Source organism: Mus pahari, chromosome 19 (genome assembly GCF_900095145.1).
Source record: "Mus pahari chromosome 19, PAHARI_EIJ_v1.1, whole genome shotgun sequence".
Classification (NCBI taxonomy): domain Eukaryota; kingdom Metazoa; phylum Chordata; class Mammalia; order Rodentia; family Muridae; genus Mus; species Mus pahari.
This window is the reverse complement of record NC_034608.1, coordinates 12,111,258-12,118,342: the sequence shown is the minus strand read 5'-3', so window position 1 is coordinate 12,118,342 and position 7,085 is coordinate 12,111,258.

The window sequence follows — 7,085 nt, the reverse complement described above, 5'->3', positions numbered from 1 at the left end:
CCACGTGTGCCGTCCTGTGTCTGCCCTGTGGATCCTTCCCTCTTATTCTCCTGTCCTTACCCCAGGGGCATCTCCCAGAGTCACATGGGATGTGTGTAGGGAATCTGCCCAAGGCCATGATCTGTGTCAACTCTTCTTGCTGGGGACAGGGTAGGGAAGGGATGGAAGATGACTGCCCCAAAGAAGCCTGCTTCCTGGATTTGGCTTTCTTGGCTACTATTTACCTTCTTAAGCACCGGGAAGGTCCTGTCTAGTTACCTGCACCCACAAAGGAACCCCAGTTCCTGAGGCCCTCCCTTGTGCATTGATCTAGATTAGACACACTGGAGGTGAGCTTGGGGGTCCTGACCTTGCACTCATGTCACACAAGAGAAAAATTCATTAAGCAACAGGAAAGAGTCACTGTAGCCAGAAGGGGCCATCTGACTCGGCCCGATGGACATCGGATGCTAGAATAACCAAGGACAGCAGTTAGTAAGTTGAGAAAAATGTTTCTCTTTTGACCACCATGAGACCGAGTCCCAAGTCTCCCGTTACTTTAACACTGAATTAATTATTCATTCACATTTATTATTTTGTGTTTACTTTTAATTGAACCCAGTAAGCCTAGAACTCATTATACATTCCCCACACACGAATCCTCCTGCCTCAGTCTCCTAAGTGCTGAGGCTACACACATGCAAAAATAAGGTGCCACCTAATAGTAGTGTAGCCTTGACTTATAAAACCTCGAAGGTCTCTGTAAGGACTATTTACCTAATGGTCTAATATGCTTTTAAAACATAAAAAGAAGCCAGCGGTGGTGGTGCATGTCTTTGATCACAGTGCTCAACAAGCAGATAGGCAGATCTAGTGAGTTCGAGGCCAGCCTAGTCTACACAAAGGAATTGTGGGATAGCCAGGGCTACAAAAAGAAACCCTATCTTAGAAAACAAAATATGCCAGGCGTGGTGGCACATGCCTTTAATCCCAGCACTCGGGAGGCATAGGCAGGTAGATTTCTGAGTTGAGACCAGCCTGGTCTACAAAGTGAGTTCCAGGACAGCCAGGGCTATATAGAGAAACCCTGTCTCGAAAAACCAAAACCAAAACAAAAACCAAAACAAAAACAAACAAACAAGCAAACAAATATTATTATATATTATGTGTTATATTATAATGTGTGTTTTAGTCAGGGTTTCTATTCCTGCACAAACATCATGACCAAGAAGCAAGTTGGGGAGGAAAGGGTTTATTCAGCTTACATTTCCACATTGCTCTTGATCACCAAAGGATGTCAGGACTGGAACCCAAGCAGGTCAGGAAGCAGGGGCTGATGCAGAGGCCATGGAGGGATGTTACTTACTGGCTTGCTTCCCCTGGCTTGCTCAGCCTGCTCTCTTACAGAACCAAGACTACCAGCCCAGAGATGGCACCACCCACAAGGGACCCTCCCCCCTTGATCACTAATTGAGAAAATGCCCCACAGCTGGATCTCGTGGAGGCATTTCCCCAACTGAAGCTCCTTTCTCTGTGATAACTCCAGCCTGTGTCAAGTTGACACACAAAACCAGCCAGTACAATGTGTATAAAAATATATATTGTACTTGGAAGCATTCTGAAGCTCTTAAGACATTTTAAAACTTTATTTTATTTATTGTTTTTTCAAGTCAGGGTTTCTCTGTGTAGCCCTGGCTGTCCTGGAACTCACTCTGTAGACCAGACTACCCTTGAACTCACATAGATCCCCCTGCCTCGGCTTCCTCAATGCTGGGATTAAAGGTGTGTGCTACCACAACCAGACATGACTACAGTATTCCTCCTTTGTTTTTGTTTGCTGAGACAGGCTCTCTGGTTGCCCATGTGGGCTGGTATCATATGCAGCTGAGGATGGGTGGCTCTCGTGCCTCCAGCTCCCCAGGGCTAGGATGACAGGGAGGTGCAGCACTTCTGCGTGATGCTCTGCTGGAGTCTGACACAGAGCGTGCTAGGCAAGCACTCTGCCTGCTACCCAGCATCCTTAGCCCAGTGTAGACTTTCCTTAGAGACCGAGGCCTAAGCCAGCATTACAGGGAACTCAAGGTCTCTCTGAAACCTTCCTCAGGAAGATGGACATGCATCCTATTTCCAGGATTCAGGTCACTTTCTCTTTTAGACATGGAATGTCACACAGCTGACACAGCTGCCCTGGGGCGCCTGGACAGAACCCTGATCAGAGACAGCAGTGACCGTAGATAAGCTCTGTCACACAGTCACCACACACTTAGTCGCTTCCCAGCCCTGGAGGACACCTGTCACTTCCCTTATGGGTGTGGATTCTATCTTCAGGACACCTGGATGATCAGCTGGGTTTCAGTGTCAGAAACATCACGTAGAGAGGCCAGGGGTCCCTCTGGTACTGACAGACCCAAGCTAGGGCTCAGCAACGGCCATTGCTGTGGTGAGCTGAGAGCTTCAAGGTCACAGTGCACCTCTCAGCCTTGCTGCTCGCTGTGGTGTGGAGGACTGAACCCTAAGGATAAGGGGACAGGGATGGGAGGTGGACTGGACACGCGAGGGGACAGAGCAGTGTCTTAGACCCTGTGATCCTGGAGGGAGCGGCTGCCTGGAGGAGGCCGAGCTCAGAGGAAGACAGCAGAGCTGAGAGCACAGCATGGAGCACAGCATGGAGCACAGGAGCAGGCCTGAACCTGAAGCTGTTCTCCACAGAGGGAGGACTGAGGAGGCAGCAGAGGCCTGGAAATCCCCTCCCTCCTTCCCCATCTCCCTCCCTTCCTCTCTTCCAACAAATGTCACCCTGATAACAAGGGCTTCTCCTCTCAGTATCACAAATAAGAAAGCCCTCCATGTGCGTGTGGGACTCCTGAACCCATCAGTAGGCAGGAAGACAATCAGGGGAGGTCAGAATGAAGTTCAGTTCAGCCAGAATTAGACAGACAGTGCTGGGACAAACTTCTGGAGTCTGACACTAGGTGGTTTTAGCCATATTTAAGCACAGCATGATTTGGTGGGGAAAGTTTCCTGATGACAACTAACTGTGTCCCAAGGGTACAACAAAGCTCAAGGCATGGTGACATGGTGACATTGAGACTCTCTACAGAGTCCACGCAGCTTCTTCCATGAACATGGGTTCTGGTGACTCCCAGACACTGCTCAAGATGAGGGAGGGTCTGTGGAGAATGGCTGAGGTAAACATAACGCCTGGCCCTGAGATAACACAGCGGTCACTTAGGCTGCTGTAGAGTCCGAGTGACAACTGTCCTGAGGATGCTCACATAGACTAAGAAGCAAGGCTCAAGATGCAGGGGGGAGTCAGGGATGCACACGGGTAATACTCTGGGAGACTCAGATGCAGCTGGCCTTACAGATAGCTAGAGACCAGCAGGCTGGAAACGACAGCCTTTCCCTGCGTTCCCGGAGGAAGACAGGCAAACACCTCCTTCCACTGAAGAGACAAGCCTGGGTGTTTACCTTTCCCAGCTTCTCCCAGGCTCACCTGTGTGCACAGGGACCTCTTACCCTCTACAGGTGGGAGATCCTCATGCACAGGAAGCTGAGACAATTTTCTCGGCAGGGTTTGTTCAGATAGAGGGTCTGAGGCCATGGTGGGNCTGATGACAACTAACTGTGTCCCAAGGGTACAACAAAGCTCAAGGCATGGTGACATGGTGACATTGAGACTCTCTACAGAGTCCACGCAGCTTCTTCCATGAACATGGGTTCTGGTGACTCCCAGACACTGCTCAAGATGAGGGAGGGTCTGTGGAGAATGGCTGAGGTAAACATAACGCCTGGCCCTGAGATAACACAGCGGTCACTTAGGCTGCTGTAGAGTCCGAGTGACAACTGTCCTGAGGATGCTCACATAGACTAAGAAGCAAGGCTCAAGATGCAGGGGGGAGTCAGGGATGCACACGGGTAATACTCTGGGAGACTCAGATGCAGCTGGCCTTACAGATAGCTAGAGACCAGCAGGCTGGAAACGACAGCCTTTCCCTGCGTTCCCGGAGGAAGACAGGCAAACACCTCCTTCCACTGAAGAGACAAGCCTGGGTGTTTACCTTTCCCAGCTTCTCCCAGGCTCACCTGTGTGCACAGGGACCTCTTACCCTCTACAGGTGGGAGATCCTCATGCACAGGAAGCTGAGACAATTTTCTCGGCAGGGTTTGTTCAGATAGAGGGTCTGAGGCCATGGTGGGGCCTGGAGTGGAGGAAGAGGATTACTCAGAAACAACAGGAAGTGGCAGAGTCTAGACCAACAGGAAGTGGCAGAGTCTAGCCATGCCAGGGGCTCAAGGGAAGGAGAGGCATTTGCTTAAACCCCTGAGAAGAGCTTCACTGTGATGAAAATGGAGGGGGTGGGGGAGTGAGGGAGGGATGGAGGGGAGGCCCCAGAACCTCTTCAGACAGCAGCCTTCATCTCAAGACCAAATCCCTAAGTGCGCTCTCCCTGAGAGTCCTGGACCAATTCCCAGGAGGAAGGGAAGTCCTATTGCTTTCTGTTCTGTTAATGTGGTGGGAAGTTGACAGTTCATGGATTTAGTTCAGCACAGCATAAGTTTACAAGGAGCAAGCACTAAAGAACAGGATTCCGTAGACAGAGCCTTCAAGCTCCGTTTGCTCTCCCCCAGCAGCTGTAGGGAGCATGAGTAGCTCGAGGCTCTGGGATCTGTCCTAAAGGTGCAGGCCTGTGTTCAGATGATCAGGCGAGGAGCCCATTCTCTGACCCTGGGGGAGAAGAGGGAGCGAGAGGCTTCCTGGGGTTTCCAAAGGAGACCAAGGACCTGAGAGGAGACCCAGGGTTCCTGCCTGCAGCCTGAGAGGAGCAGACATAGGAGGACAGAGGCTCAGCAGCAGGCAGTCCTCACTGAAGAGGGAGTAGTAAAAGGGGGGCGGGGGAGGGGAGAGGAAAAACTAGGTTGTTCCCAAAACTTTTGGCCACTTTATTCTGATGACTGATGTTTCCAACTCTGACAGTTCATCTTTCCAAGAAACAACAAAGAGGGGTAGGGCAGAGAAATAAGCCAAGGATGGTACAACTTGGTTCAGAGTCTGAGGACCCAAGTTCAGTCCTCAGATTCCACATTGTAAGAAAGATCTGAGTATTGCAAGTTGGCATCTGCCTTCCACATCAGTGTTAGAGGACACACACACACACACACACACACACACGAGTTAAATCAAACCGTGTTATATAAGGGTCATTACTTAAAACCGGAGGATTTGTGAGTACACCCAGGACATGTATGGCCCTGGGACACTTGCTGATAGATAGATAGATAGATAGATAGATAGATAGATAGATAGATAAATAGATAGATTGGTATCTGAGCCTTTTCCAGGTACTGTGCCTTCTACAAAGATTAGACCAGTTTCGATCCTGATGAAGCCCCAGGTCTAACAAGCTGTAACACCATCAAGGGCATTTAGAAGTGAAGCCAGGGGCTTATTGGACCCACAGGAGAGCAGAGATTAGAAGAGAGAAAGTCAGGAGCCAGGATCTGGGGAGGAAGAGCCAGGGAAGGCCGCACCCCCTCCAAGGACCGTGAGAGTCAGTATGGATCTCAGGGCAGTGAGTGGTGAGTCACGCAGAGTCCCAAGGAGAGAGCTCATGTGAGGGAAGTGACAGGTTCAGGGGCAACCAGAGGATGGAGGCCATGTTGCCTCTTCATCTGAGGGAGTCCGTCAAAAGACCCCACTCACAAAGACCACAGAGACCACCATCACTGAAAACTGCAAGAGGATTTTTATTGTTCCAGTGTGTTGGGTGTTAGCACCAGGATACTGCAAGCCCCGCCTAACCATGTGACTCTTTACCTGCGTTGCCAGGACAACGACCTTCTATCCCACAATCCACTTGGCTCAGTTCCCGCCCTCACTGGTGTGACGTCATTTTCTGTATAAGAGAGGAAGCCAACCCCTCCTCTCTCTCTCCTCTTCCCTACCCTTCTACCCACTTCGCTGCCCCCCCACTCCCGCATAATAAACCTCTCCCACGTGGATCACCTGGTCTGCTGCTTGGTTTATCCGCCCAAAATATAAAATTGGGGATCTGCCTCTCAGCAGGCAGGCCAGAGGCGAGACCCAGAACAAACAAAGCAACAGGGCTAGCTGGCTTATTCTCATTGGTGTAGCAAGTAACCTTTTCAGGCATTGCTTGGTTTGCATAGTGACTACCTTTGGCCTAGTGACTCAGTTTGCCTGCCCTTATGGGCCTGCCCTTATGGTTATGGGTTATTATGATTTGGTCAGCAAAGCAGAAGTACATTTTGAACTTATGGGTCAGCTATTAACATCACAGCGATTATCATCATAGCTCTCCACAAGGTCAGGGGTTTGTGGGTTTTGTTTTGTTTTGTTTTTTCAGAATTCAGTGTGGGGAGGGGAAGGGGAATTTCTCTGGGAACTGCTAATCTTGATATGGCTATTTTTTTGAGAACAGTTCATTTTGTTTTGGCAGCTGTAGACTCAGTCATTTTGACCTTCAGAGGGGAAGGGGCTAGGTGGTCTTGAACTTATTTAGGATTCTACAATCTAGTAAACTGAACCAGCACTCCCAGTTCAGAGCATACCTGTTCAGGACATAGGCCCCTACATTCCCACCCAACACAAAGGTTTGGTCTGTTGTTGTGTATTGTAATGCTAAATACTGGCCCCAGTATCTGGCTGCCCTCAGGAGGAGATCCTCCTGGACCAAAAGATCCTCTGGCACACCAAGTGATACTATGTAACCTTGCTTCTTAATTTGAAACTATTGTTTGAATAAAGAGGCCTCCAGCCTGTAGCAGGGCAGAAGAGAGGTGGGTGGGGTTTTGGTCCCCAGGCTTGGGGTCTGAGGCAGAGACCAGGAGGAAGGGAGGAGGGAGGAGAAGGAGGAGGAGGAGGAAGTTGCCATGGTGTAGTTAGATTGTGAGCACATGGCCAAAAGGGCTGGTCTGTTGAAGTAGGAGTGGCCCAGGCAGAACATGGCAAGTGATATCTCTGGGTTACTGACAGGGCAGTGGACCAACTAACATAGAGAGTCGATACCTGTCTAGCTCTAGTGGTCTTTTGTTTTGTTTTATTTTGTTTTGTTTTTTGAGACAGGGTTTCTCTGTGTAGCCCT